Below are 18,880 nucleotides of genomic sequence, written 5' to 3' on the forward strand. Positions count from 1 at the left end.
GCACGCGTGGGAAGCCTCACCTTCAAGGCGCCGGAACGGCGCCTTGGAGGTTGCCTGCGGCCACACTAAGCCGAAAGCGCCCGCTCTCGTCAGATCGCGGAAGCTAAGCGGCTTCAGGCCTGGTTAGTAGCTGCATGGGAGACCGGCTGTGAACCCCAGGTGCTGCAGGTGTTGTTTTGGGTTTGAGGCCCAATGGCTATGAGCACGCGTGGGAAGCCTCACCTTCAAGGCGCCGGAACGGCGCCTTGGAGGTTGCCTGCGGCCACACTAAGCCGAAAGCGCCCGCTCTCGTCAGATCGCGGAAGCTAAGCGGCTTCAGGCCTGGTTAGTAGCTGCATGGGAGACCGGCTGTGAACCCCAGGTGCTGCAGGCATTGTTTTGGGTTTGAGGCCCAATGGCTATGAGCACGCGTGGGAAGCCTCACCTTCAAGGCGCCGGAACGGCGCCCTGGAGGTTGCCTGCGGCCACACTAAGCCGAAAGCGCCCGCTCTCGTCAGATCGTGGAAGCTAAGCGGCTTCAGGCCTGGTTAGTAGCTGCATGGGAGACCGGCTGTGAACCCCAGGTGCTGCAGGCGTTGTTTTGGGTTTGAGGCCCAATGGCTATGAGCACGCGTGGGAAGCCTCACCTTCAAGGCGCCGGAACAGCGCCTTGGAGGTTGCCTGCGGCCACACTAAGCCGAAAGCGCCCGCTCTCGTCAGATCGCGGAAGCTAAGCGGCTTCAGGCCTGGTTAGTAGCTGCATGGGAGACCGGCTGTGAACCCCAGGTGCTGCAGGCATTGTTTTGGGTTTGAGGCCCAATGGCTATGAGCACGCGTGGGAAGCCTCACCTTCAAGGCGCCGGAACGGCGCCCTGGAGGTTGCCTGCGGCCACACTAAGCCGAAAGCGCCCGCTCTCGTCAGATCGCGGAAGCTAAGCGGCTTCAGGCCTGGTTAGTAGCTGCATGGGAGACCGGCTGTGAACCCCAGGTGCTGCAGGCGTTGTTTTGGGTTTGAGGCCCAATGGCTATGAGCACGCGTGGGAAGCCTCACCTTCAAGGCGCCTTGGAGGTTGCCTGCGGCCACACTAAGCCGAAAGCGCCCGCTCTCGTCAGATCGCGGAAGCTAAGCGGCTTCAGGCCTGGTTAGTAGCTGCATGGGAGACCGGCTGTGAACCCCAGGTGCTGCAGGCATTGTTTTGGGTTTGAGGCCCAATGGCTATGAGCACGCGTGGGAAGCCTCACCTTCAAGGCGCCGGAACGGCGCCCTGGAGGTTGCCTGCGGCCACACTAAGCCGAAAGCGCCCGCTCTCGTCAGATCGCGGAAGCTAAGCGGCTTCAGGCCTGGTTAGTAGCTGCATGGGAGACCGGCTGTGAACCCCAGGTGCTGCAGGCGTTGTTTTGGGTTTGAGGCCCAATGGCTATGAGCACGCGTGGGAAGCCTCACCTTCAAGGCGCCTTGGAGGTTGCCTGCGGCCACACTAAGCCGAAAGCGCCCGCTCTCGTCAGATCGCGGAAGCTAAGCGGCTTCAGGCCTGGTTAGTAGCTGCATGGGAGACCGGCTGTGAACCCCAGGTGCTGCAGGCATTGTTTTGGGTTTGAGGCCCAATGGCTATGAGCACGCGTGGGAAGCCTCACCTTCAAGGCGCCGGAACGGCGCCCTGGAGGTTGCCTGCGGCCACACTAAGCCGAAAGCGCCCGCTCTCGTCAGATCGCGGAAGCTAAGCGGCTTCAGGCCTGGTTAGTAGCTGCATGGGAGACCGGCTGTGAACCCCAGGTGCTGCAGGCATTGTTTTGGGTTTGAGGCCCAATGGCTATGAGCACGCGTGGAAAGCCTCACCTTCAAGGCGCCGGAACGGCGCCCTGGAGGTTGCCTGCGGCCACACTAAGCCGAAAGCGCCCGCTCTCGTCAGATCGCGGAAGCTAAGCGGCTTCAGGCCTGGTTAGTAGCTGCATGGGAGACCGGCTGTGAACCCCAGGTGCTGCAGGCGTTGTTTTGGGTTTGAGGCCCAATGGCTATGAGCACGCGTGGGAAGCCTCACCTTCAAGGCGCCTTGGAGGTTGCCTGCGGCCACACTAAGCCGAAAGCGCCCGCTCTCGTCAGATCGCGGAAGCTAAGCGGCTTCAGGCCTGGTTAGTAGCTGCATGGGAGACCGGCTGTGAACCCCAGGTGCTGCAGGCGTTGTTTTGGGTTTGAGGCCCAATGGCTATGAGCACGCGTGGGAAGCCTCACCTTCAAGGCGCCGGAACGGCGCCTTGGAGGTTGCCTGCGGCCACACTAAGCCGAAAGCGCCCGCTCTCGTCAGATCGCGGAAGCTAAGCGGCTTCAGGCCTGGTTAGTAGCTGCATGGGAGACCGGCTGTGAACCCCAGGTGCTGCAGGCATTGTTTTGGGTTTGAGGCCCAATGGCTATGAGCACGCGTGGGAAGCCTCACCTTCAAGGCGCCGGAACGGCGCCCTGGAGGTTGCCTGCGGCCACACTAAGCCGAAAGCGCCCGCTCTCGTCAGATCGCGGAAGCTAAGCGGCTTCAGGCCTGGTTAGTAGCTGCATGGGAGACCGGCTGTGAACCCCAGGTGCTGCAGGCGTTGTTTTGGGTTTGAGGCCCAATGGCTATGAGCACGCGTGGGAAGCCTCACCTTCAAGGCGCCGGAACGGCGCCTTGGAGGTTGCCTGCGGCCACACTAAGCCGAAAGCGCCCGCTCTCGTCAGATCGCGGAAGCTAAGCGGCTTCAGGCCTGGTTAGTAGCTGCATGGGAGACCGGCTGTGAACCCCAGGTGCTGCAGGCATTGTTTTGGGTTTGAGGCCCAATGGCTATGAGCACGCGTGGGAAGCCTCACCTTCAACGCGCCGGAACGGCGCCCTGGAGGTTGCCTGCGGCCACACTAAGCCGAAAGCGCCCGCTCTCGTCAGATCGCGGAAGCTAAGCGGCTTCAGGCCTGGTTAGTAGCTGCATGGGAGACTGGCTGTGAACCCCAGGTGCTGCAGGCGTTGTTTTGGGTTTGAGGCCCAATGGCTATGAGCACGCGTGGGAAGCCTCACCTTCAAGGCGCCTTGGAGGTTGCCTGCGGCCACACTAAGCCGAAAGCGCCCGCTCTCGTCAGATCGCGGAAGCTAAGCGGCTTCAGGCCTGGTTAGTAGCTGCATGGGAGACCGGCTGTGAACCCCAGGTGCTGCAGGCATTGTTTTGGGTTTGAGGCCCAATGGCTATGAGCACGCGTGGGAAGCCTCACCTTCAAGGCGCCGGAACGGCGCCCTGGAGGTTGCCTGCGGCCACACTAAGCCGAAAGCGCCCGCTCTCGTCAGATCGCGGAAGCTAAGCGGCTTCAGGCCTGGTTAGTAGCTGCATGGGAGACCGGCTGTGAACCCCAGGTGCTGCAGGCGTTGTTTTGGGTTTGAGGCCCAATGGCTATGAGCACGCGTGGGAAGCCTCACCTTCAAGGCGCCTTGGAGGTTGCCTGCGGCCACACTAAGCCGAAAGCGCCCGCTCTCGTCAGATCGCGGAAGCTAAGCGGCTTCAGGCCTGGTTAGTAGCTGCATGGGAGACCGGCTGTGAACCCCAGGTGCTGCAGGCATTGTTTTGGGTTTGAGGCCCAATGGCTATGAGCACGCGTGGGAAGCCTCACCTTCAAGGCACCGGAACGGCGCCCTGGAGGTTGCCTGCGGCCACACTAAGCCGAAAGCGCCCGCTCTCGTCAGATCGCGGAAGCTAAGCGGCTTCAGGCCTGGTTAGTAGCTGCATGGGAGACCGGCTGTGAACCCCAGGTGCTGCAGGCGTTGTTTTGGGTTTGAGGCCCAATGGCTATGAGCACGCGTGGGAAGCCTCACCTTCAAGGCGCCTTGGAGGTTGCCTGCGGCCACACTAAGCCGAAAGCGCCCGCTCTCGTCAGATCGCGGAAGCTAAGCGGCTTCAGGCCTGGTTAGTAGCTGCATGGGAGACCGGCTGTGAACCCCAGGTGCTGCAGGCGTTGTTTTGGGTTTGAGGCCCAATGGCTATGAGCACGCGTGGGAAGCCTCACCTTCAAGGCGCCGGAACGGCGCCTTGGAGGTTGCCTGCGGCCACACTAAGCCGAAAGCGCCCGCTCTCGTCAGATCGCGGAAGCTAAGCGGCTTCAGGCCTGGTTAGTAGCTGCATGGGAGACCGGCTGTGAACCCCAGGTGCTGCAGGCGTTGTTTTGGGTTTGAGGCCCAATGGCTATGAGCACGCGTGGGAAGCCTCACCTTCAAGGCGCCGGAACGGCGCCTTGGAGGTTGCCTGCGGCCACACTAAGCCGAAAGCGCCCGCTCTCGTCAGATCGCGGAAGCTAAGCGGCTTCAGGCCTGGTTAGTAGCTGCATGGGAGACCGGCTGTGAACCCCAGGTGCTGCAGGCATTGTTTTGGGTTTGAGGCCCAATGGCTATGAGCACGCGTGGGAAGCCTCACCTTCAAGGCGCCGGAACGGCGCCCTGGAGGTTGCCTGCGGCCACACTAAGCCGAAAGCGCCCGCTCTCGTCAGATCGCGGAAGCTAAGCGGCTTCAGGCCTGGTTAGTAGCTGCATGGGAGACCGGCTGTGAACCCCAGGTGCTGCAGGCGTTGTTTTGGGTTTGAGGCCCAATGGCTATGAGCACGCGTGGGAAGCCTCACCTTCAAGGCGCCTTGGAGGTTGCCTGCGGCCACACTAAGCCGAAAGCGCCCGCTCTCGTCAGATCGCGGAAGCTAAGCGGCTTCAGGCCTGGTTAGTAGCTGCATGGGAGACCGGCTGTGAACCCCAGGTGCTGCAGGCATTGTTTTGGGTTTGAGGCCCAATGGCTATGAGCACGCGTGGGAAGCCTCACCTTCAAGGCGCCGGAACGGCGCCCTGGAGGTTGCCTGCGGCCACACTAAGCCGAAAGCGCCCGCTCTCGTCAGATCGTGGAAGCTAAGCGGCTTCAGGCCTGGTTAGTAGCTGCATGGGAGACCGGCTGTGAACCCCAGGTGCTGCAGGCGTTGTTTTGGGTTTGAGGCCCAATGGCTATGAGCACGCGTGGGAAGCCTCACCTTCAAGGCGCCGGAACAGCGCCTTGGAGGTTGCCTGCGGCCACACTAAGCCGAAAGCGCCCGCTCTCGTCAGATCGCGGAAGCTAAGCGGCTTCAGGCCTGGTTAGTAGCTGCATGGGAGACCGGCTGTGAACCCCAGGTGCTGCAGGCATTGTTTTGGGTTTGAGGCCCAATGGCTATGAGCACGCGTGGGAAGCCTCACCTTCAAGGCGCCGGAACGGCGCCTTGGAGGTTGCCTGCGGCCACACTAAGCCGAAAGCGCCCGCTCTCGTCAGATCGCGGAAGCTAAGCGGCTTCAGGCCTGGTTAGTAGCTGCATGGGAGACCGGCTGTGAACCCCAGGTGCTGCAGGCGTTGTTTTGGGTTTGAGGCCCAATGGCTATGAGCACGCGTGGGAAGCCTCACCTTCAAGGCGCCTTGGAGGTTGCCTGCGGCCACACTAAGCCGAAAGCGCCCGCTCTCGTCAGATCGCGGAAGCTAAGCGGCTTCAGGCCTGGTTAGTAGCTGCATGGGAGACCGGCTGTGAACCCCAGGTGCTGCAGGCATTGTTTTGGGTTTGAGGCCCAATGGCTATGAGCACGCGTGGGAAGCCTCACCTTCAAGGCGCCGGAACGGCGCCCTGGAGGTTGCCTGCGGCCACACTAAGCCGAAAGCGCCCGCTCTCGTCAGATCGCGGAAGCTAAGCGGCTTCAGGCCTGGTTAGTAGCTGCATGGGAGACCGGCTGTGAACCCCAGGTGCTGCAGGCGTTGTTTTGGGTTTGAGGCCCAATGGCAATGAGCACGCGTGGGAAGCCTCACCTTCAAGGCGCCTTGGAGGTTGCCTGCGGCCACACTAAGCCGAAAGCGCCCGCTCTCGTCAGATCGCGGAAGCTAAGCGGCTTCAGGCCTGGTTAGTAGCTGCATGGGAGACCGGCTGTGAACCCCAGGTGCTGCAGGCATTGTTTTGGGTTTGAGGCCCAATGGCTATGAGCACGCGTGGGAAGCCTCACCTTCAAGGCGCCGGAACGGCGCCCTGGAGGTTGCCTGCGGCCACACTAAGCCGAAAGCGCCCGCTCTCGTCAGATCGCGGAAGCTAAGCGGCTTCAGGCCTGGTTAGTAGCTGCATGGGAGACCGGCTGTGAGCCCCAGGTGCTGCAGGCATTGTTTTGGGTTTGAGGCCCAATGGCTATGAGCACGCGTGGAAAGCCTCACCTTCAAGGCGCCGGAACGGCGCCCTGGAGGTTGCCTGCGGCCACACTAAGCCGAAAGCGCCCGCTCTCGTCAGATCGCGGAAGCTAAGCGGCTTCAGGCCTGGTTAGTAGCTGCATGGGAGACCGGCTGTGAACCCCAGGTGCTGCAGGCGTTGTTTTGGGTTTGAGGCCCAATGGCTATGAGCACGCGTGGGAAGCCTCACCTTCAAGGCGCCTTGGAGGTTGCCTGCGGCCACACTAAGCCGAAAGCGCCCGCTCTCGTCAGATCGCGGAAGCTAAGCGGCTTCAGGCCTGGTTAGTAGCTGCATGGGAGACCGGCTGTGAACCCCAGGTGCTGCAGGCGTTGTTTTGGGTTTGAGGCCCAATGGCTATGAGCACGCGTGGGAAGCCTCACCTTCAAGGCGCCGGAACGGCGCCTTGGAGGTTGCCTGCGGCCACACTAAGCCGAAAGCGCCCGCTCTCGTCAGATCGCGGAAGCTAAGCGGCTTCAGGCCTGGTTAGTAGCTGCATGGGAGACCGGCTGTGAACCCCAGGTGCTGCAGGCATTGTTTTGGGTTTGAGGCCCAATGGCTATGAGCACGCGTGGGAAGCCTCACCTTCAAGGCGCCGGAACGGCGCCCTGGAGGTTGCCTGCGGCCACACTAAGCCGAAAGCGCCCGCTCTCGTCAGATCGCGGAAGCTAAGCGGCTTCAGGCCTGGTTAGTAGCTGCATGGGAGACCGGCTGTGAACCCCAGGTGCTGCAGGCGTTGTTTTGGGTTTGAGGCCCAATGGCTATGAGCACGCGTGGGAAGCCTCACCTTCAAGGCGCCGGAACGGCGCCTTGGAGGTTGCCTGCGGCCACACTAAGCCGAAAGCGCCCGCTCTCGTCAGATCGCGGAAGCTAAGCGGCTTCAGGCCTGGTTAGTAGCTGCATGGGAGACCGGCTGTGAACCCCAGGTGCTGCAGGCATTGTTTTGGGTTTGAGGCCCAATGGCTATGAGCACGCGTGGGAAGCCTCACCTTCAAGGCGCCGGAACGGCGCCCTGGAGGTTGCCTGCGGCCACACTAAGCCGAAAGCGCCCGCTCTCGTCAGATCGCGGAAGCTAAGCGGCTTCAGGCCTGGTTAGTAGCTGCATGGGAGACTGGCTGTGAACCCCAGGTGCTGCAGGCGTTGTTTTGGGTTTGAGGCCCAATGGCTATGAGCACGCGTGGGAAGCCTCACCTTCAAGGCGCCTTGGAGGTTGCCTGCGGCCACACTAAGCCGAAAGCGCCCGCTCTCGTCAGATCGCGGAAGCTAAGCGGCTTCAGGCCTGGTTAGTAGCTGCATGGGAGACCGGCTGTGAACCCCAGGTGCTGCAGGCATTGTTTTGGGTTTGAGGCCCAATGGCTATGAGCACGCGTGGGAAGCCTCACCTTCAAGGCGCCGGAACGGCGCCCTGGAGGTTGCCTGCGGCCACACTAAGCCGAAAGCGCCCGCTCTCGTCAGATCGCGGAAGCTAAGCGGCTTCAGGCCTGGTTAGTAGCTGCATGGGAGACCGGCTGTGAACCCCAGGTGCTGCAGGCGTTGTTTTGGGTTTGAGGCCCAATGGCTATGAGCACGCGTGGGAAGCCTCACCTTCAAGGCGCCTTGGAGGTTGCCTGCGGCCACACTAAGCCGAAAGCGCCCGCTCTCGTCAGATCGCGGAAGCTAAGCGGCTTCAGGCCTGGTTAGTAGCTGCATGGGAGACCGGCTGTGAACCCCAGGTGCTGCAGGCATTGTTTTGGGTTTGAGGCCCAATGGCTATGAGCACGCGTGGGAAGCCTCACCTTCAAGGCGCCGGAACGGCGCCCTGGAGGTTGCCTGCGGCCACACTAAGCCGAAAGCGCCCGCTCTCGTCAGATCGCGGAAGCTAAGCGGCTTCAGGCCTGGTTAGTAGCTGCATGGGAGACCGGCTGTGAACCCCAGGTGCTGCAGGCGTTGTTTTGGGTTTGAGGCCCAATGGCTATGAGCACGCGTGGGAAGCCTCACCTTCAAGGCGCCTTGGAGGTTGCCTGCGGCCACACTAAGCTGAAAGCGCCCGCTCTCGTCAGATCGCGGAAGCTAAGCGGCTTCAGGCCTGGTTAGTAGCTGCATGGGAGACCGGCTGTGAACCCCAGGTGCTGCAGGCGTTGTTTTGGGTTTGAGGCCCAATGGCTATGAGCACGCGTGGGAAACCTCACCTTCAAGGCGCCGGAACGGCGCCTTGGAGGTTGCCTGCGGCCACACTAAGCCGAAAGCGCCCGCTCTCGTCAGATCGCGGAAGCTAAGCGGCTTCAGGCCTGGTTAGTAGCTGCATGGGAGACCGGCTGTGAACCCCAGGTGCTGCAGGCATTGTTTTGGGTTTGAGGCCCAATGGCTATGAGCACGCGTGGGAAGCCTCACCTTCAAGGCGCCGGAACGGCGCCCTGGAGGTTGCCTGCGGCCACACTAAGCCGAAAGCGCCCGCTCTCGTCAGATCGCGGAAGCTAAGCGGCTTCAGGCCTGGTTAGTAGCTGCATGGGAGACCGGCTGTGAACCCCAGGTGCTGCAGGCGTTGTTTTGGGTTTGAGGCCCAATGGCTATGAGCACGCGTGGGAAGCCTCACCTTCAAGGCGCCGGAACGGCGCCTTGGAGGTTGCCTGCGGCCACACTAAGCCGAAAGCGCCCGCTCTCGTCAGATCGCGGAAGCTAAGCGGCTTCAGGCCTGGTTAGTAGCTGCATGGGAGACCGGCTGTGAACCCCAGGTGCTGCAGGCATTGTTTTGGGTTTGAGGCCCAATGGCTATGAGCACGCGTGGGAAGCCTCACCTTCAAGGCGCCGGAACGGCGCCCTGGAGGTTGCCTGCGGCCACACTAAGCCGAAAGCGCCTGCTCTCGTCAGATCGCGGAAGCTAAGCGGCTTCAGGCCTGGTTAGTAGCTGCATGGGAGACCGGCTGTGAACCCCAGGTGCTGCAGGCGTTGTTTTGGGTTTGAGGCCCAATGGCTATGAGCACGCGTGGGAAGCCTCACCTTCAAGGCGCCTTGGAGGTTGCCTGCGGCCACACTAAGCCGAAAGCGCCCGCTCTCGTCAGATCGCGGAAGCTAAGCGGCTTCAGGCCTGGTTAGTAGCTGCATGGGAGACCGGCTGTGAACCCCAGGTGCTGCAGGCATTGTTTTGGGTTTGAGGCCCAATGGCTATGAGCACGCGTGGGAAGCCTCACCTTCAAGGCGCCGGAACGGCGCCCTGGAGGTTGCCTGCGGCCACACTAAGCCGAAAGCGCCCGCTCTCGTCAGATCGCGGAAGCTAAGCGGCTTCAGGCCTGGTTAGTAGCTGCATGGGAGACCGGCTGTGAACCCCAGGTGCTGCAGGCGTTGTTTTGGGTTTGAGGCCCAATGGCTATGAGCACGCGTGGGAAGCCTCACCTTCAAGGCGCCTTGGAGGTTGCCTGCGGCCACACTAAGCCGAAAGCGCCCGCTCTCGTCATATCGCGGAAGCTAAGCGGCTTCAGGCCTGGTTAGTAGCTGCATGGGAGACCGGCTGTGAACCCCAGGTGCTGCAGGCATTGTTTTGGGTTTGAGGCCCAATGGCTATGAGCACGCGTGGGAAGCCTCACCTTCAAGGCGCCGGAACGGCGCCCTGGAGGTTGCCTGCGGCCACACTAAGCCGAAAGCGCCCGCTCTCGTCAGATCGCGGAAGCTAAGCGGCTTCAGGCCTGGTTAGTAGCTGCATGGGAGACCGGCTGTGAACCCCAGGTGCTGCAGGCGTTGTTTTGGGTTTGAGGCCCAATGGCTATGAGCACGCGTGGGAAGCCTCACCTTCAAGGCGCCTTGGAGGTTGCCTGCGGCCACACTAAGCCGAAAGCGCCCGCTCTCGTCAGATCGCAGAAGCTAAGCGGCTTCAGGCCTGGTTAGTAGCTGCATGGGAGACCGGCTGTGAACCCCAGGTGCTGCAGGCATTGTTTTGGGTTTGAGGCCCAATGGCTATGAGCACGCGTGGGAAGCCTCACCTTCAAGGCGCCGGAACGGCGCCCTGGAGGTTGCCTGCGGCCACACTAAGCCGAAAGCGCCCGCTCTCGTCAGATCGCGGAAGCTAAGCGGCTTCAGGCCTGGTTAGTAGCTGCATGGGAGACCGGCTGTGAACCCCAGGTGCTGCAGGCGTTGTTTTGGGTTTGAGGCCCAATGGCTATGAGCACGCGTGGGAAGCCTCACCTTCAAGGCGCCTTGGCGGTTGCCTGCGGCCACACTAAGCCGAAAGCGCCCGCTCTCGTCAGATCGCGGAAGCTAAGCGGCTTCAGGCCTGGTTAGTAGCTGCATGGGAGACCGGCTGTGAACCCCAGGTGCTGCAGGCGTTGTTTTGGGTTTGAGGCCCAATGGCTATGAGCACGCGTGGGAAGCCTCACCTTCAAGGCGCCTTGGAGGTTGCCTGCGGCCACACTAAGCCGAAAGCGCCCGCTCTCGTCAGATCGCGGAAGGCCTGGTTAGTAGCTGCATGGGAGACCGGCTGTGAACCCCAGGTGCTGCAGGCATTGTTTTGGGTTTGAGGCCCAATGGCTATGAGCACGCGTAGGAAGCCTCACCTTCAAGGCGCCGGAACGGCGCCCTGGAGGTTGCCTGCGGCCACACTAAGCCGAAAGCGCCCGCTCTCGTCAGATCGCGGAAGCTAAGCGGCTTCAGGCCTGGTTAGTAGCTGCATGGGAGACCGGCTGTGAACCCCAGGTGCTGCAGGCGTTGTTTTGGGTTTGAGGCCCAATGGCTATGAGCACGCGTGGGAAGCCTCACCTTCAAGGCGCCTTGGAGGTTGCCTGCGGCCACACTAAGCCGAAAGCGCCCGCTCTCGTCAGATCGCGGAAGCTAAGCGGCTTCAGGCCTGGTTAGTAGCTGCATGGGAGACCGGCTGTGAACCCCAGGTGCTGCAGGCATTGTTTTGGGTTTGAGGCCCAATGGCTATGAGCACGCGTGGGAAGCCTCACCTTCAAGGCGCCTTGGAGGTTGCCTGCGGCCACACTAAGCCGAAAGCGCCCGCTCTCGTCAGATCGCGGAAGCTAAGCGGCTTCAGGCCTGGTTAGTAGCTGCATGGGAGACCGGCTGTGAACCCCAGGTGCTGCAGGCATTGTTTTGGGTTTGAGGCCCAATGGCTATGAGCACGCGTGGGAAGCCTCACCTTCAAGGCGCCGGAACGGCGCCCTGGAGGTTGCCTGCGGCCACACTAAGCCGAAAGCGCCCGCTCTCGTCAGATCGCGGAAGTTAAGCGGCTTCAGGCCTGGTTAGTAGCTGCATGGGAGACCTGCTGTGAACCCCAGGTGCTGCAGGCGTTGTTTTGGGTTTGAGGCCCAATGGCTATGAGCACGCGTGGGAAGCCTCATCTTCAAGGCGCCGGAACGGCGCCTTGGAGGTTGCCTGCGGCCACACTAAGCCGAAAGCGCCCGCTCTCGTCAGATCGTGGAAGCTAAGCGGCTTCAGCCCTGGTTAGTAGCTGCATGGGAGACCGGCTGTGAACCCCAGGTGCTGCAGGCATTGTTTTGGGTTTGAGGCCCAATGGCTATGAGCACGCGTGGGAAGCCTCACCTTCAAGGCGCCGGAACGGCGCCCTGGAGGTTGCCTGCGGCCACACTAAGCCGAAAGCGCCCGCTCTCGTCAGATCGTGGAAGCTAAGCGGCTTCAGGCCTGGTTAGTAGCTGCATGGGAGACCGGCTGTGAACCCCAGGTGCTGCAGGCGTTGTTTGAGGCCCAATGGCTATGAGCACGCGTGGGAAGCCTCACCTTCAAGGCGCCGGAACGGCGCCTTGGAGGTTGCCTGCGGCCACACTAAGCCGAAAGCGCCCGCTCTCGTCAGATCGCGGAAGCTAAGCGGCTTCAGGCCTGGTTAGTAGCTGCATGGGAGACCGGCTGTGAACCCCAGGTGCTGCAGGCATTGTTTTGGGTTTGAGGCCCAATGGCTATGAGCACGCGTGGGAAGCCTCACCTTCAAGGCGCCGGAACGGCGCCCTGGAGGTTGCCTGCGGCCACACTAAGCCGAAAGCGCCCGCTCTCGTCAGATCGCGGAAGCTAAGCGGCTTCAGGCCTGGTTAGTAGCTGCATGGGAGGCCGGCTGTGAACCCCAGGTGCTGCAGGCGTTGTTTTGGGTTTGAGGCCCAATGGCTATGAGCACGCGTGGGAAGCCTCACCTTCAAGGCGCCGGAACGGCGCCTTGGAGGTTGCCTGCGGCCACACTAAGCCGAAAGCGCCCGCTCTCGTCAGATCGCGGAAGCTAAGCGGCTTCAGGCCTGGTTAGTAGCTGCATGGGAGACCGGCTGTGAACCCCAGGTGCTGCAGGCGTTGTTTTGGGTTTGAGGCCCAATGGCTATGAGCACGCGTGGGAAGCCTCACCTTCAAGGCGCCGGAACGGCGCCCTGGAGGTTGCCTGCGGCCACACTAAGCCGAAAGCGCCCGCTCTCGTCAGATCGCGGAAGCTAAGCGGCTTCAGGCCTGGTTAGTAGCTGCATGGGAGACCGGCTGTGAACCCCAGGTGCTGCAGGCATTGTTTTGGGCTTGAGGCCCAATGGCTATGAGCACGCGTGGGAAGCCTCACCTTCAAGGCGCCGGAACGGCGCCCTGGAGGTTGCCTGCGGCCACACTAAGCCGAAAGCGCCCGCTCTCGTCAGATCGCGGAAGCTAAGCGGCTTCAGGCCTGGTTAGTAGCTGCATGGGAGACCGGCTGTGAACCCCAGGTGCTGCAGGCGTTGTTTTGGGTTTGAGGCCCAATGGCTATGAGCACGCGTGGGAAGCCTCACCTTCAAGGCGCCGGAACGGCGCCTTGGAGGTTGCCTGCGGCCACACTAAGCCGAAAGCGCCCGCTCTCGTCAGATCGCGGAAGCTAAGCGGCTTCAGGCCTGGTTAGTAGCTGCATGGGAGACCAGCTGTGAACCCCAGGTGCTGCAGGCGTTGTTTTGGGTTTGAGGCCCAATGGCTATGAGCACGCGTGGGAAGCCTCACCTTCAAGGCGCCGGAACGGCGCCCTGGAGGTTGCCTGCGGCCACACTAAGCCGAAAGCGCCCGCTCTCGTCAGATCGCGGAAGCTAAGCGGCTTCAGGCCTGGTTAGTAGCTGCATGGGAGACCGGCTGTGAACCCCAAGTGCTGCAGGCGTTGTTTTGGGTTTGAGGCCCAATGGCTATGAGCACGCGTGGGAAGCCTCACCTTCAAGGCGCCGGAACGGCGCCTTGGAGGTTGCCTGCGGCCACACTAAGCCGAAAGCGCCCGCTCTCGTCAGATCGTGGAAGCTAAGCGGCTTCAGGCCTGGTTAGTAGCTGCATGGGAGACCGGCTGTGAACCCCAGGTGCTGCAGGCGTTGTTTTGGGTTTGAGGCCCAATGGCTATGAGCACGCCTTGGAGGTTGCCTGCGGCCACACTAAGCCGAAAGCGCCCGCTCTCGTCAGATCGCGGAAGCTAAGCGGCTTCAGGCCTGGTTAGTAGCTGCATGGGAGACCGGCTGTGAACCCCAGGTGCTGCAGGCATTGTTTTGGGTTTGAGGCCCAATGGCTATGAGCACGCGTGGGAAGCCTCACCTTCAAGGCGCCGGAACGGCGCCCTGGAGGTTGCCTGTGGCCACACTAAGCCGAAAGCGCCCGCTCTCGTCAGATCGCGGAAGCTAAGCGGCTTCAGGCCTGGTTAGTAGCTGCATGGGAGACCGGCTGTGAACCCCAGGTGCTGCAGGCGTTGTTTTGGGTTTGAGGCCCAATGGCTATGAGCACGCGTGGGAAGCCTCACCTTCAAGGCGCCGGAACGGCGCCTTGGAGGTTGCCTGCGGCCACACTAAGCCGAAAGCGCCCGCTCTCGTCAGATCGCGGAAGCTAAGCGGCTTCAGGCCTGGTTAGTAGCTGCATGGGAGACCGGCTGTGAACCCCAGGTGCTGCAGGCATTGTTTTGGGTTTGAGGCCCAATGGCTATGAGCACGCGTGGGAAGCCTCACCTTCAAGGCGCCGGAACGGCGCCCTGGAGGTTGCCTGCGGCCACACTAAGCCGAAAGCGCCCGCTCTCGTCAGATCGCGGAAGCTAAGCGGCTTCAGGCCTGGTTAGTAGCTGCATGGGAGACCGGCTGTGAACCCCAGGTGCTGCAGGCGTTGTTTTGGGTTTGAGGCCCAATGGCTATGAGCACGCGTGGGAAGCCTCACTAAGCCTCACTGCGGCCACACTAAGCCGAAAGCGCCCGCTCTCGTCAGATCGCGGAAGCTAAGCGGCTTCAGGCCTGGTTAGTAGCTGCATGGGAGACCGGCTGTGAACCCCAGGTGCTGCAGGCATCGTTTTGGGTTTGAGGCCCAATGGCTATGAGCACGCGTGGGAAGCCTCACCTTCAAGGCGCCGGAACGGCTCCCTGGAGGTTGCCTGCGGCCACACTAAGCCGAAAGCGCCCGCTCTCGTCAGATCGCGGAAGCTAAGCGGCTTCAGGCCTGGTTAGTAGCTGCATGGGAGACCGGCTGTGAACCCCAGGTGCTGCAGGCGTTGTTTTGGGTTTGAGGCCCAATGGCTATGAGCACGCGTGGGAAGCCTCACCTTCAAGGCGCCGGAAGGGCGCCTTGGAGGTTGCCTGCGGCCACACTAAGCCGAAAGCGCCCGCTCTCGTCAGATTGCGGAAGCTAAGCGGCTTCAGGCCTGGTTAGTAGCTGCATGGGAGACCGGCTGTGAACCCCAGGTGCTGCAGGCATTGTTTTGGGTTTGAGGCCCAATGGCTATGAGCACGCGTGGGAAGCCTCACCTTCAAGGCGCCGGAACGGCGCCCTGGAGGTTGCCTGCGGCCACACTAAGCCGAAAGCGCCCGCTCTCGTCAGATCGCGGAAGCTAAGCGGCTTCAGGCCTGGTTAGTAGCTGCATGGGAGACCGGCTGTGAACCCCAGGTGCTGCAGGCGTTGTTTTGGGTTTGAGGCCCAATGGCTATGAGCACGTGTGGGAAGCCTCACCTTCAAGGCGCCGGAACGGCGCCTTGGAGGTTGCCTGCGGCCACACTAAGCCGAAAGCGCCCGCTCTCGTCAGATCGCGGAAGCTAAGCGGCTTCAGGCCTGGTTAGTAGCTGCATGGTAGACCGGCTGTGAACCCCAGGTGCTGCAGGCATTGTTTTGGGTTTGAGGCCCAATGGCTATGAGCACGCGTGGGAAGCCTCACCTTCAAGGCGCCGGAACGGCGCCCTGGAGGTTGCCTGCGGCCACACTAAGCCGAAAGCGCCCGCTCTCGTCAGATCGCGGAAGCTAAGCGGCTTCAGGCCTGGTTAGTAGCTGCATGGGAGACCGGCTGTGAACCCCAGGTGCTGCAGGCATTGTTTTGGGTTTGAGGCCCAATGGCTATGAGCACGCGTGGGAAGCCTCACCTTCAAGGCGCCGGAACGGCGCCTTGGAGGTTGCCTGCGGCCACACTAAGCCGAAAGCGCCCGCTCTCGTCAGATCGCGGAAGCTAAGCGGCTTCAGGCCTGGTTAGTAGCTGCATGGGAGACCGGCTGTGAACCCCAGGTGCTGCAGGCATTGTTTTGGGTTTGAGGCCCAATGGCTATGAGCACGCGTGGGAAGCCTCACCTGGAGGTTGCCTGCGGCCACACTAAGCCGAAAGCGCCCGCTCTCGTCAGATCGCGGAAGCTAAGCGGCTTCAGGCCTGGTTAGTAGCTGCATGGGAGACCGGCTGTGAACCCCAGGTGCTGCAGGCGTTGTTTTGGGTTTGAGGCCCAATGGCTATGAGCACGCGTGGGAAGCCTCACCTTCAAGGCGCCGGAACGGCGCCTTGGAGGTTGCCTGCGGCCACACTAAGCCGAAAGCGCCCGCTCACGTCAGATCGCGGAAGCTAAGCGGCTTCAGGCCTGGTTAGTAGCTGCATGGGAGACCGGCTGTGAACCCCAGGTGCTGCAGGCGTTGTTTTGGGTTTGAGGCCCAATGGCTATGAGCACGCGTGAGAAGCCTCACCTTCAAGGCGCCGGAACGGCGCCCTGGAGGTTGCCTGCGGCCACACTAAGCCGAAAGCGCCCGCTCTTGTCAGATCGCGGAAGCTAAGCGGCTTCAGGCCTGGTTAGTAGCTGCATGGGAGACCGGCTGTGAACCCCAGGTGCTGCAGGCATTGTTTTGGGTTTGAGGCCCAATGGCTATGAGCACGCGTGGGAAGCCTCACCTTCAAGGCGCCGGAACGGCGCCCTGGAGGTTGCCTGCGGCCACACTAAGCCGAAAGCGCCCGCTCTCGTCAGATCGCGGAAGCTAAGCGGCTTCAGGCCTGGTTAGTAGCTGCATGGGAGACCGGCTGTGAACCCCAGGTGCTGCAGGCGTTGTTTTGGGTTTGAGGCCCAATGGCTATGAGCACGCGTGGGAAGCCTCACCTTCAAGGCGCCTTGGAGGTTGCCTGCGGCCACACTAAGCCGAAAGCACCCGCTCTCGTCAGATCGCGGAAGCTAAGCGGCTTCAGGCCTGGTTAGTAGCTGCATGGGAGACCGGCTGTGAACCCCAGGTGCTGCAGGCATTGTTTTGGGTTTGAGGCCCAATGGCTATGAGCACGCGTGGGAAGCCTCACCTTCAAGGCGCCGGAACGGCGCCCTGGAGGTTGCCTGCGGCCACACTAAGCCGAAAGCGCCCGCTCTCGTCAGATCGCGGAAGCTAAGCGGCTTCAGGCCTGGTTAGTAGCTGCATGGGAGACCGGCTGTGAACCCCAGGTGCTGCAGGCGTTGTTTTGGGTTTGAGGCCCAATGGCTATGAGCACGCGTGGGAAGCCTCACCTTCAAGGCGCCTTGGAGGTTGCCTGCGGCCACACTAAGCCGAAAGCACCCGCTCTCGTCAGATCGCGGAAGCTAAGCGGCTTCAGGCCTGGTTAGTAGCTGCATGGGAGACCGGCTGTGAACCCCAGGTGCTGCAGGCATTGTTTTGGGTTTGAGGCCCAATGGCTATGAGCACGCGTGGGAAGCCTCACCTTCAAGGCGCCGGAACGGCGCCTTGGAGGTTGCCTGCGGCCACACTAAGCCGAAAGCGCCCGCTCTCGTCAGATCGCGGAAGCTAAGCGGCTTCAGGCCTGGTTAGTAGCTGCATGGGAGACCGGCTGTGAACCCCAGGTGCTGCAGGCATTGTTTTGGGTTTGAGGCCCAATGGCTATGAGCACGCGTGGGAAGCCTCACCTTCAAGGCACCGGAACGGCGCCTTGGAGGTTGCCTGCGGCCACACTAAGCCGAAAGCGCCCGCTCTCGTCAGATCGCGGAAGCTAAGCGGCTTCAGGCCTGGTTAGTAGCTGCATGGGAGACCGGCTGTGAACCCCAGGTGCTGCAGGCATTGTTTTGGGTTTGAGGCCCAATGGCTATGAGCACGCGTGGGAAGCCTCACCTTCAAGGCGCCGGAACGGCGCCTTGGAGGACGCCTGCGGCCACACTAAGCCGAAAGCGCCCGCTCTCGTCAGATCGCGGAAGCTAAGCGGCTTCAGGCCTGGTTAGTAGCTGCATGGGAGACCGGCTGTGAACCCCAGGTGCTGCAGGCATTGTTTTGGGTTTGAGGCCCAATGGCTATAAGCACGCGTGGGAAGCCTCACCTTCAAGGCGCCGGAACGGCGCCCTGGAGGTTGCCTGCGGCCACACTAAGCCGAAAGCGCCCGCTCTCGTCAGATCGCGGAAGCTAAGCGGCTTCAGGCCTGGTTAGTAGCTGCATGGGAGACCGGCTGTGAACCCCAGGTGCTGCAGGCGTTGTTTTGGGTTTGAGGCCCAATGGCTCTGAGCACGCGTGGGAAGCCTCACCTTCAAGGCGCCGGAACGGCGCCTTGGAGGTTGCCTGCGGCCACACTAAGCCGAAAGCGCCCGATCTCGTCAGATCGCGGAAGCTAAGCGGCTTCAGGCCTGGTTAGTAGCTGCATGGGAGACCGGCTGTGAACCCCAGGTGCTGCAGGCATTGTTTTGGGTTTGAGGCCCAATGGCTATGAGCACGCGTGGGAAGCCTCACCTTCAAGGCGCCGGAACGGCGCCCTGGAGGTTGCCTGCGGCCACACTAAGCCGAAAGCGCCCGCTCTCGTCAGATCGCGGAAGCTAAGCGGCTTCAGGCCTGGTTAGTAGCTGCATGGGAGACCGGCTGTAAACCCCAGGTGCTGCAGGCATTGTTTTGGGTTTGAGGCCCAATGGCTATGAGCACGCGTGGGAAGCCTCACCTTCAAGGCGCCGGAACGGCGCCCTGGAGGTTGCCTGCGGCCACACTAAGCCGAAAGCGCCGGCTCTCGTCAGATCGCGGAAGCTAAGCGGCTTCAGGCCTGGTTAGTAGCTGCATGGGAGACCGGCTGTGAACCCCAGGTGCTGCAGGCGTTGTTTTGGGTTTGAGGCCCAATGGCTATGAGCACGCGTGGGAAGCCTCACCTTCAAGGCGCCGGAACGGCGCCCTGGAGGTTGCCTGCGGCCACACTAAGCCGAAAGCGCCCGCTCTCGTCAGATCGCGGAATCTAAGCGGTTTCAGGCCTGGTTAGTAGCTGCATGGGAGACCGGCTGTGATCCCCAGGTGCTGCAGGCATTGTTTTGGGTTTGAGGCCCAATGGCTATGAGCACGCGTGGGAAGCCTCACCTTCAAGGCGCCGGAACGGCGCCCTGGAGGTTGCCTGCGGCCACACTAAGCCGAAAGCGCCCGCTCTCGTCAGATCGCGGAAGCTAAGCGGCTTCAGGCCTGGTTAGTAGCTGCATGGGAGACCGGCTGTGAACCCCAGGTGCTGCAGGTGTTGTTTTGGGTTTGAGGCCCAATGGCTATGAGCACGCGTGGGAAGCCTCACCTTCAAGGCGCCGGAAC

The 18,880-nt window shown here is 61.9% G+C and overlaps 71 non-coding genes and 23 pseudogenes across 71 annotated transcripts; all 94 read left to right on the forward strand.

Annotated features, from left to right (window-relative positions):
* The first annotated feature begins 52 nt into the window (after window positions 1-52).
* On the forward strand, window positions 53-171 carry LOC137557253 (5S ribosomal RNA; annotated as a pseudogene).
* An 83-nt stretch (window positions 172-254) lies between these two features.
* LOC137555767 (5S ribosomal RNA) lies at window positions 255-373 on the forward strand. Its single transcript, XR_011028436.1, has one exon. It is a non-coding gene; the product is annotated as a 5S ribosomal RNA (ribosomal RNA).
* Window positions 374-456: 83 nt separating this feature from the next.
* On the forward strand, window positions 457-575 carry LOC137558590 (5S ribosomal RNA; annotated as a pseudogene).
* Window positions 576-658: 83 nt separating this feature from the next.
* Window positions 659-777, forward strand: LOC137555778 (5S ribosomal RNA). Its single transcript, XR_011028447.1, has one exon. It is a non-coding gene; the product is annotated as a 5S ribosomal RNA (ribosomal RNA).
* Window positions 778-860: 83 nt separating this feature from the next.
* LOC137550426 (5S ribosomal RNA) lies at window positions 861-979 on the forward strand. Its single transcript, XR_011026919.1, has one exon. It is a non-coding gene; the product is annotated as a 5S ribosomal RNA (ribosomal RNA).
* Window positions 980-1,051: 72 nt separating this feature from the next.
* On the forward strand, window positions 1,052-1,170 carry LOC137555789 (5S ribosomal RNA). The gene has a single exon (XR_011028458.1). It is a non-coding gene; the product is annotated as a 5S ribosomal RNA (ribosomal RNA).
* An 83-nt stretch (window positions 1,171-1,253) lies between these two features.
* Window positions 1,254-1,372, forward strand: LOC137550438 (5S ribosomal RNA). The gene has a single exon (XR_011026921.1). It is a non-coding gene; the product is annotated as a 5S ribosomal RNA (ribosomal RNA).
* A 72-nt stretch (window positions 1,373-1,444) lies between these two features.
* LOC137555801 (5S ribosomal RNA) lies at window positions 1,445-1,563 on the forward strand. The gene has a single exon (XR_011028469.1). It is a non-coding gene; the product is annotated as a 5S ribosomal RNA (ribosomal RNA).
* An 83-nt stretch (window positions 1,564-1,646) lies between these two features.
* Window positions 1,647-1,765, forward strand: LOC137555812 (5S ribosomal RNA). Its single transcript, XR_011028480.1, has one exon. It is a non-coding gene; the product is annotated as a 5S ribosomal RNA (ribosomal RNA).
* Window positions 1,766-1,848: 83 nt separating this feature from the next.
* On the forward strand, window positions 1,849-1,967 carry LOC137550450 (5S ribosomal RNA). The gene has a single exon (XR_011026922.1). It is a non-coding gene; the product is annotated as a 5S ribosomal RNA (ribosomal RNA).
* Window positions 1,968-2,039: 72 nt separating this feature from the next.
* LOC137550461 (5S ribosomal RNA) lies at window positions 2,040-2,158 on the forward strand. The gene has a single exon (XR_011026923.1). It is a non-coding gene; the product is annotated as a 5S ribosomal RNA (ribosomal RNA).
* Window positions 2,159-2,241: 83 nt separating this feature from the next.
* On the forward strand, window positions 2,242-2,360 carry LOC137555824 (5S ribosomal RNA). Its single transcript, XR_011028491.1, has one exon. It is a non-coding gene; the product is annotated as a 5S ribosomal RNA (ribosomal RNA).
* An 83-nt stretch (window positions 2,361-2,443) lies between these two features.
* LOC137550472 (5S ribosomal RNA) lies at window positions 2,444-2,562 on the forward strand. The gene has a single exon (XR_011026924.1). It is a non-coding gene; the product is annotated as a 5S ribosomal RNA (ribosomal RNA).
* An 83-nt stretch (window positions 2,563-2,645) lies between these two features.
* Window positions 2,646-2,764, forward strand: LOC137555836 (5S ribosomal RNA). Its single transcript, XR_011028502.1, has one exon. It is a non-coding gene; the product is annotated as a 5S ribosomal RNA (ribosomal RNA).
* Window positions 2,765-2,847: 83 nt separating this feature from the next.
* Window positions 2,848-2,966, forward strand: LOC137558354 (5S ribosomal RNA; annotated as a pseudogene).
* Window positions 2,967-3,038: 72 nt separating this feature from the next.
* On the forward strand, window positions 3,039-3,157 carry LOC137555848 (5S ribosomal RNA). Its single transcript, XR_011028514.1, has one exon. It is a non-coding gene; the product is annotated as a 5S ribosomal RNA (ribosomal RNA).
* Window positions 3,158-3,240: 83 nt separating this feature from the next.
* Window positions 3,241-3,359, forward strand: LOC137550484 (5S ribosomal RNA). Its single transcript, XR_011026925.1, has one exon. It is a non-coding gene; the product is annotated as a 5S ribosomal RNA (ribosomal RNA).
* Window positions 3,360-3,431: 72 nt separating this feature from the next.
* On the forward strand, window positions 3,432-3,550 carry LOC137555859 (5S ribosomal RNA). Its single transcript, XR_011028525.1, has one exon. It is a non-coding gene; the product is annotated as a 5S ribosomal RNA (ribosomal RNA).
* An 83-nt stretch (window positions 3,551-3,633) lies between these two features.
* On the forward strand, window positions 3,634-3,752 carry LOC137550497 (5S ribosomal RNA). Its single transcript, XR_011026927.1, has one exon. It is a non-coding gene; the product is annotated as a 5S ribosomal RNA (ribosomal RNA).
* A 72-nt stretch (window positions 3,753-3,824) lies between these two features.
* On the forward strand, window positions 3,825-3,943 carry LOC137550508 (5S ribosomal RNA). Its single transcript, XR_011026928.1, has one exon. It is a non-coding gene; the product is annotated as a 5S ribosomal RNA (ribosomal RNA).
* An 83-nt stretch (window positions 3,944-4,026) lies between these two features.
* LOC137550520 (5S ribosomal RNA) lies at window positions 4,027-4,145 on the forward strand. The gene has a single exon (XR_011026929.1). It is a non-coding gene; the product is annotated as a 5S ribosomal RNA (ribosomal RNA).
* Window positions 4,146-4,228: 83 nt separating this feature from the next.
* On the forward strand, window positions 4,229-4,347 carry LOC137555872 (5S ribosomal RNA). Its single transcript, XR_011028537.1, has one exon. It is a non-coding gene; the product is annotated as a 5S ribosomal RNA (ribosomal RNA).
* An 83-nt stretch (window positions 4,348-4,430) lies between these two features.
* Window positions 4,431-4,549, forward strand: LOC137550532 (5S ribosomal RNA). The gene has a single exon (XR_011026930.1). It is a non-coding gene; the product is annotated as a 5S ribosomal RNA (ribosomal RNA).
* Window positions 4,550-4,621: 72 nt separating this feature from the next.
* Window positions 4,622-4,740, forward strand: LOC137555884 (5S ribosomal RNA). Its single transcript, XR_011028549.1, has one exon. It is a non-coding gene; the product is annotated as a 5S ribosomal RNA (ribosomal RNA).
* An 83-nt stretch (window positions 4,741-4,823) lies between these two features.
* On the forward strand, window positions 4,824-4,942 carry LOC137558592 (5S ribosomal RNA; annotated as a pseudogene).
* Window positions 4,943-5,025: 83 nt separating this feature from the next.
* On the forward strand, window positions 5,026-5,144 carry LOC137555896 (5S ribosomal RNA). Its single transcript, XR_011028561.1, has one exon. It is a non-coding gene; the product is annotated as a 5S ribosomal RNA (ribosomal RNA).
* Window positions 5,145-5,227: 83 nt separating this feature from the next.
* LOC137550543 (5S ribosomal RNA) lies at window positions 5,228-5,346 on the forward strand. Its single transcript, XR_011026931.1, has one exon. It is a non-coding gene; the product is annotated as a 5S ribosomal RNA (ribosomal RNA).
* A 72-nt stretch (window positions 5,347-5,418) lies between these two features.
* LOC137555908 (5S ribosomal RNA) lies at window positions 5,419-5,537 on the forward strand. Its single transcript, XR_011028573.1, has one exon. It is a non-coding gene; the product is annotated as a 5S ribosomal RNA (ribosomal RNA).
* Window positions 5,538-5,620: 83 nt separating this feature from the next.
* Window positions 5,621-5,739, forward strand: LOC137550555 (5S ribosomal RNA). The gene has a single exon (XR_011026932.1). It is a non-coding gene; the product is annotated as a 5S ribosomal RNA (ribosomal RNA).
* Window positions 5,740-5,811: 72 nt separating this feature from the next.
* On the forward strand, window positions 5,812-5,930 carry LOC137555919 (5S ribosomal RNA). The gene has a single exon (XR_011028584.1). It is a non-coding gene; the product is annotated as a 5S ribosomal RNA (ribosomal RNA).
* An 83-nt stretch (window positions 5,931-6,013) lies between these two features.
* On the forward strand, window positions 6,014-6,132 carry LOC137556668 (5S ribosomal RNA). The gene has a single exon (XR_011029309.1). It is a non-coding gene; the product is annotated as a 5S ribosomal RNA (ribosomal RNA).
* An 83-nt stretch (window positions 6,133-6,215) lies between these two features.
* Window positions 6,216-6,334, forward strand: LOC137550567 (5S ribosomal RNA). Its single transcript, XR_011026934.1, has one exon. It is a non-coding gene; the product is annotated as a 5S ribosomal RNA (ribosomal RNA).
* A 72-nt stretch (window positions 6,335-6,406) lies between these two features.
* Window positions 6,407-6,525, forward strand: LOC137550578 (5S ribosomal RNA). Its single transcript, XR_011026935.1, has one exon. It is a non-coding gene; the product is annotated as a 5S ribosomal RNA (ribosomal RNA).
* Window positions 6,526-6,608: 83 nt separating this feature from the next.
* LOC137555932 (5S ribosomal RNA) lies at window positions 6,609-6,727 on the forward strand. The gene has a single exon (XR_011028596.1). It is a non-coding gene; the product is annotated as a 5S ribosomal RNA (ribosomal RNA).
* An 83-nt stretch (window positions 6,728-6,810) lies between these two features.
* Window positions 6,811-6,929, forward strand: LOC137550590 (5S ribosomal RNA). The gene has a single exon (XR_011026936.1). It is a non-coding gene; the product is annotated as a 5S ribosomal RNA (ribosomal RNA).
* An 83-nt stretch (window positions 6,930-7,012) lies between these two features.
* Window positions 7,013-7,131, forward strand: LOC137555943 (5S ribosomal RNA). The gene has a single exon (XR_011028607.1). It is a non-coding gene; the product is annotated as a 5S ribosomal RNA (ribosomal RNA).
* Window positions 7,132-7,214: 83 nt separating this feature from the next.
* On the forward strand, window positions 7,215-7,333 carry LOC137558356 (5S ribosomal RNA; annotated as a pseudogene).
* Window positions 7,334-7,405: 72 nt separating this feature from the next.
* On the forward strand, window positions 7,406-7,524 carry LOC137555954 (5S ribosomal RNA). Its single transcript, XR_011028618.1, has one exon. It is a non-coding gene; the product is annotated as a 5S ribosomal RNA (ribosomal RNA).
* Window positions 7,525-7,607: 83 nt separating this feature from the next.
* On the forward strand, window positions 7,608-7,726 carry LOC137550601 (5S ribosomal RNA). The gene has a single exon (XR_011026939.1). It is a non-coding gene; the product is annotated as a 5S ribosomal RNA (ribosomal RNA).
* Window positions 7,727-7,798: 72 nt separating this feature from the next.
* LOC137555965 (5S ribosomal RNA) lies at window positions 7,799-7,917 on the forward strand. The gene has a single exon (XR_011028629.1). It is a non-coding gene; the product is annotated as a 5S ribosomal RNA (ribosomal RNA).
* Window positions 7,918-8,000: 83 nt separating this feature from the next.
* LOC137550614 (5S ribosomal RNA) lies at window positions 8,001-8,119 on the forward strand. The gene has a single exon (XR_011026943.1). It is a non-coding gene; the product is annotated as a 5S ribosomal RNA (ribosomal RNA).
* Window positions 8,120-8,191: 72 nt separating this feature from the next.
* On the forward strand, window positions 8,192-8,310 carry LOC137557095 (5S ribosomal RNA; annotated as a pseudogene).
* An 83-nt stretch (window positions 8,311-8,393) lies between these two features.
* Window positions 8,394-8,512, forward strand: LOC137555976 (5S ribosomal RNA). Its single transcript, XR_011028640.1, has one exon. It is a non-coding gene; the product is annotated as a 5S ribosomal RNA (ribosomal RNA).
* Window positions 8,513-8,595: 83 nt separating this feature from the next.
* Window positions 8,596-8,714, forward strand: LOC137550625 (5S ribosomal RNA). Its single transcript, XR_011026944.1, has one exon. It is a non-coding gene; the product is annotated as a 5S ribosomal RNA (ribosomal RNA).
* Window positions 8,715-8,797: 83 nt separating this feature from the next.
* LOC137555989 (5S ribosomal RNA) lies at window positions 8,798-8,916 on the forward strand. The gene has a single exon (XR_011028652.1). It is a non-coding gene; the product is annotated as a 5S ribosomal RNA (ribosomal RNA).
* An 83-nt stretch (window positions 8,917-8,999) lies between these two features.
* LOC137557768 (5S ribosomal RNA) lies at window positions 9,000-9,118 on the forward strand (annotated as a pseudogene).
* A 72-nt stretch (window positions 9,119-9,190) lies between these two features.
* On the forward strand, window positions 9,191-9,309 carry LOC137556001 (5S ribosomal RNA). The gene has a single exon (XR_011028664.1). It is a non-coding gene; the product is annotated as a 5S ribosomal RNA (ribosomal RNA).
* Window positions 9,310-9,392: 83 nt separating this feature from the next.
* Window positions 9,393-9,511, forward strand: LOC137550636 (5S ribosomal RNA). The gene has a single exon (XR_011026945.1). It is a non-coding gene; the product is annotated as a 5S ribosomal RNA (ribosomal RNA).
* A 72-nt stretch (window positions 9,512-9,583) lies between these two features.
* Window positions 9,584-9,702, forward strand: LOC137548911 (5S ribosomal RNA; annotated as a pseudogene).
* Window positions 9,703-9,785: 83 nt separating this feature from the next.
* On the forward strand, window positions 9,786-9,904 carry LOC137550648 (5S ribosomal RNA). Its single transcript, XR_011026946.1, has one exon. It is a non-coding gene; the product is annotated as a 5S ribosomal RNA (ribosomal RNA).
* A 72-nt stretch (window positions 9,905-9,976) lies between these two features.
* On the forward strand, window positions 9,977-10,095 carry LOC137558923 (5S ribosomal RNA; annotated as a pseudogene).
* Window positions 10,096-10,178: 83 nt separating this feature from the next.
* Window positions 10,179-10,297, forward strand: LOC137550661 (5S ribosomal RNA). Its single transcript, XR_011026947.1, has one exon. It is a non-coding gene; the product is annotated as a 5S ribosomal RNA (ribosomal RNA).
* A 72-nt stretch (window positions 10,298-10,369) lies between these two features.
* LOC137550672 (5S ribosomal RNA) lies at window positions 10,370-10,488 on the forward strand. The gene has a single exon (XR_011026948.1). It is a non-coding gene; the product is annotated as a 5S ribosomal RNA (ribosomal RNA).
* Window positions 10,489-10,748: 260 nt separating this feature from the next.
* Window positions 10,749-10,867, forward strand: LOC137550684 (5S ribosomal RNA). Its single transcript, XR_011026949.1, has one exon. It is a non-coding gene; the product is annotated as a 5S ribosomal RNA (ribosomal RNA).
* A 72-nt stretch (window positions 10,868-10,939) lies between these two features.
* Window positions 10,940-11,058, forward strand: LOC137556013 (5S ribosomal RNA). The gene has a single exon (XR_011028676.1). It is a non-coding gene; the product is annotated as a 5S ribosomal RNA (ribosomal RNA).
* A 72-nt stretch (window positions 11,059-11,130) lies between these two features.
* Window positions 11,131-11,249, forward strand: LOC137556024 (5S ribosomal RNA). The gene has a single exon (XR_011028687.1). It is a non-coding gene; the product is annotated as a 5S ribosomal RNA (ribosomal RNA).
* An 83-nt stretch (window positions 11,250-11,332) lies between these two features.
* On the forward strand, window positions 11,333-11,451 carry LOC137548160 (5S ribosomal RNA). The gene has a single exon (XR_011026675.1). It is a non-coding gene; the product is annotated as a 5S ribosomal RNA (ribosomal RNA).
* Window positions 11,452-11,534: 83 nt separating this feature from the next.
* On the forward strand, window positions 11,535-11,653 carry LOC137549334 (5S ribosomal RNA; annotated as a pseudogene).
* Window positions 11,654-11,736: 83 nt separating this feature from the next.
* LOC137558593 (5S ribosomal RNA) lies at window positions 11,737-11,855 on the forward strand (annotated as a pseudogene).
* Window positions 11,856-11,931: 76 nt separating this feature from the next.
* LOC137556037 (5S ribosomal RNA) lies at window positions 11,932-12,050 on the forward strand. Its single transcript, XR_011028698.1, has one exon. It is a non-coding gene; the product is annotated as a 5S ribosomal RNA (ribosomal RNA).
* Window positions 12,051-12,133: 83 nt separating this feature from the next.
* On the forward strand, window positions 12,134-12,252 carry LOC137557917 (5S ribosomal RNA; annotated as a pseudogene).
* An 83-nt stretch (window positions 12,253-12,335) lies between these two features.
* Window positions 12,336-12,454, forward strand: LOC137550695 (5S ribosomal RNA). Its single transcript, XR_011026950.1, has one exon. It is a non-coding gene; the product is annotated as a 5S ribosomal RNA (ribosomal RNA).
* Window positions 12,455-12,537: 83 nt separating this feature from the next.
* LOC137556048 (5S ribosomal RNA) lies at window positions 12,538-12,656 on the forward strand. The gene has a single exon (XR_011028709.1). It is a non-coding gene; the product is annotated as a 5S ribosomal RNA (ribosomal RNA).
* An 83-nt stretch (window positions 12,657-12,739) lies between these two features.
* Window positions 12,740-12,858, forward strand: LOC137550707 (5S ribosomal RNA). The gene has a single exon (XR_011026951.1). It is a non-coding gene; the product is annotated as a 5S ribosomal RNA (ribosomal RNA).
* An 83-nt stretch (window positions 12,859-12,941) lies between these two features.
* On the forward strand, window positions 12,942-13,060 carry LOC137549894 (5S ribosomal RNA). The gene has a single exon (XR_011026864.1). It is a non-coding gene; the product is annotated as a 5S ribosomal RNA (ribosomal RNA).
* An 83-nt stretch (window positions 13,061-13,143) lies between these two features.
* Window positions 13,144-13,262, forward strand: LOC137547530 (5S ribosomal RNA; annotated as a pseudogene).
* Window positions 13,263-13,345: 83 nt separating this feature from the next.
* On the forward strand, window positions 13,346-13,464 carry LOC137558595 (5S ribosomal RNA; annotated as a pseudogene).
* A 47-nt stretch (window positions 13,465-13,511) lies between these two features.
* On the forward strand, window positions 13,512-13,630 carry LOC137556059 (5S ribosomal RNA). The gene has a single exon (XR_011028720.1). It is a non-coding gene; the product is annotated as a 5S ribosomal RNA (ribosomal RNA).
* Window positions 13,631-13,713: 83 nt separating this feature from the next.
* Window positions 13,714-13,832, forward strand: LOC137556933 (5S ribosomal RNA; annotated as a pseudogene).
* An 83-nt stretch (window positions 13,833-13,915) lies between these two features.
* LOC137556070 (5S ribosomal RNA) lies at window positions 13,916-14,034 on the forward strand. Its single transcript, XR_011028731.1, has one exon. It is a non-coding gene; the product is annotated as a 5S ribosomal RNA (ribosomal RNA).
* Window positions 14,035-14,117: 83 nt separating this feature from the next.
* On the forward strand, window positions 14,118-14,236 carry LOC137550718 (5S ribosomal RNA). The gene has a single exon (XR_011026952.1). It is a non-coding gene; the product is annotated as a 5S ribosomal RNA (ribosomal RNA).
* Window positions 14,237-14,294: 58 nt separating this feature from the next.
* Window positions 14,295-14,413, forward strand: LOC137548689 (5S ribosomal RNA; annotated as a pseudogene).
* An 83-nt stretch (window positions 14,414-14,496) lies between these two features.
* LOC137550730 (5S ribosomal RNA) lies at window positions 14,497-14,615 on the forward strand. Its single transcript, XR_011026954.1, has one exon. It is a non-coding gene; the product is annotated as a 5S ribosomal RNA (ribosomal RNA).
* Window positions 14,616-14,698: 83 nt separating this feature from the next.
* Window positions 14,699-14,817, forward strand: LOC137558115 (5S ribosomal RNA; annotated as a pseudogene).
* Window positions 14,818-14,900: 83 nt separating this feature from the next.
* LOC137550741 (5S ribosomal RNA) lies at window positions 14,901-15,019 on the forward strand. Its single transcript, XR_011026955.1, has one exon. It is a non-coding gene; the product is annotated as a 5S ribosomal RNA (ribosomal RNA).
* Window positions 15,020-15,102: 83 nt separating this feature from the next.
* Window positions 15,103-15,221, forward strand: LOC137557636 (5S ribosomal RNA; annotated as a pseudogene).
* Window positions 15,222-15,304: 83 nt separating this feature from the next.
* Window positions 15,305-15,423, forward strand: LOC137556081 (5S ribosomal RNA). Its single transcript, XR_011028742.1, has one exon. It is a non-coding gene; the product is annotated as a 5S ribosomal RNA (ribosomal RNA).
* An 83-nt stretch (window positions 15,424-15,506) lies between these two features.
* On the forward strand, window positions 15,507-15,625 carry LOC137556094 (5S ribosomal RNA). Its single transcript, XR_011028754.1, has one exon. It is a non-coding gene; the product is annotated as a 5S ribosomal RNA (ribosomal RNA).
* Window positions 15,626-15,685: 60 nt separating this feature from the next.
* On the forward strand, window positions 15,686-15,804 carry LOC137550752 (5S ribosomal RNA). Its single transcript, XR_011026956.1, has one exon. It is a non-coding gene; the product is annotated as a 5S ribosomal RNA (ribosomal RNA).
* An 83-nt stretch (window positions 15,805-15,887) lies between these two features.
* LOC137556806 (5S ribosomal RNA) lies at window positions 15,888-16,006 on the forward strand. The gene has a single exon (XR_011029444.1). It is a non-coding gene; the product is annotated as a 5S ribosomal RNA (ribosomal RNA).
* An 83-nt stretch (window positions 16,007-16,089) lies between these two features.
* LOC137558523 (5S ribosomal RNA) lies at window positions 16,090-16,208 on the forward strand (annotated as a pseudogene).
* Window positions 16,209-16,291: 83 nt separating this feature from the next.
* On the forward strand, window positions 16,292-16,410 carry LOC137550764 (5S ribosomal RNA). The gene has a single exon (XR_011026957.1). It is a non-coding gene; the product is annotated as a 5S ribosomal RNA (ribosomal RNA).
* A 72-nt stretch (window positions 16,411-16,482) lies between these two features.
* Window positions 16,483-16,601, forward strand: LOC137555631 (5S ribosomal RNA). The gene has a single exon (XR_011028306.1). It is a non-coding gene; the product is annotated as a 5S ribosomal RNA (ribosomal RNA).
* Window positions 16,602-16,684: 83 nt separating this feature from the next.
* Window positions 16,685-16,803, forward strand: LOC137550776 (5S ribosomal RNA). Its single transcript, XR_011026958.1, has one exon. It is a non-coding gene; the product is annotated as a 5S ribosomal RNA (ribosomal RNA).
* A 72-nt stretch (window positions 16,804-16,875) lies between these two features.
* LOC137555748 (5S ribosomal RNA) lies at window positions 16,876-16,994 on the forward strand. Its single transcript, XR_011028419.1, has one exon. It is a non-coding gene; the product is annotated as a 5S ribosomal RNA (ribosomal RNA).
* Window positions 16,995-17,077: 83 nt separating this feature from the next.
* LOC137556107 (5S ribosomal RNA) lies at window positions 17,078-17,196 on the forward strand. Its single transcript, XR_011028767.1, has one exon. It is a non-coding gene; the product is annotated as a 5S ribosomal RNA (ribosomal RNA).
* An 83-nt stretch (window positions 17,197-17,279) lies between these two features.
* Window positions 17,280-17,398, forward strand: LOC137556118 (5S ribosomal RNA). The gene has a single exon (XR_011028780.1). It is a non-coding gene; the product is annotated as a 5S ribosomal RNA (ribosomal RNA).
* An 83-nt stretch (window positions 17,399-17,481) lies between these two features.
* LOC137556130 (5S ribosomal RNA) lies at window positions 17,482-17,600 on the forward strand. The gene has a single exon (XR_011028791.1). It is a non-coding gene; the product is annotated as a 5S ribosomal RNA (ribosomal RNA).
* An 83-nt stretch (window positions 17,601-17,683) lies between these two features.
* Window positions 17,684-17,802, forward strand: LOC137550788 (5S ribosomal RNA). The gene has a single exon (XR_011026959.1). It is a non-coding gene; the product is annotated as a 5S ribosomal RNA (ribosomal RNA).
* Window positions 17,803-17,885: 83 nt separating this feature from the next.
* On the forward strand, window positions 17,886-18,004 carry LOC137557953 (5S ribosomal RNA; annotated as a pseudogene).
* An 83-nt stretch (window positions 18,005-18,087) lies between these two features.
* LOC137556841 (5S ribosomal RNA) lies at window positions 18,088-18,206 on the forward strand. Its single transcript, XR_011029479.1, has one exon. It is a non-coding gene; the product is annotated as a 5S ribosomal RNA (ribosomal RNA).
* Window positions 18,207-18,289: 83 nt separating this feature from the next.
* On the forward strand, window positions 18,290-18,408 carry LOC137547855 (5S ribosomal RNA; annotated as a pseudogene).
* Window positions 18,409-18,491: 83 nt separating this feature from the next.
* LOC137552141 (5S ribosomal RNA) lies at window positions 18,492-18,610 on the forward strand (annotated as a pseudogene).
* Window positions 18,611-18,693: 83 nt separating this feature from the next.
* LOC137557254 (5S ribosomal RNA) lies at window positions 18,694-18,812 on the forward strand (annotated as a pseudogene).
* The last annotated feature ends 68 nt before the right edge of the window (window positions 18,813-18,880 follow it).

Source organism: Hyperolius riggenbachi, chromosome 2, assembly GCF_040937935.1.
Source record: "Hyperolius riggenbachi isolate aHypRig1 chromosome 2, aHypRig1.pri, whole genome shotgun sequence".
NCBI classification, from domain to species: domain Eukaryota; kingdom Metazoa; phylum Chordata; class Amphibia; order Anura; family Hyperoliidae; genus Hyperolius; species Hyperolius riggenbachi.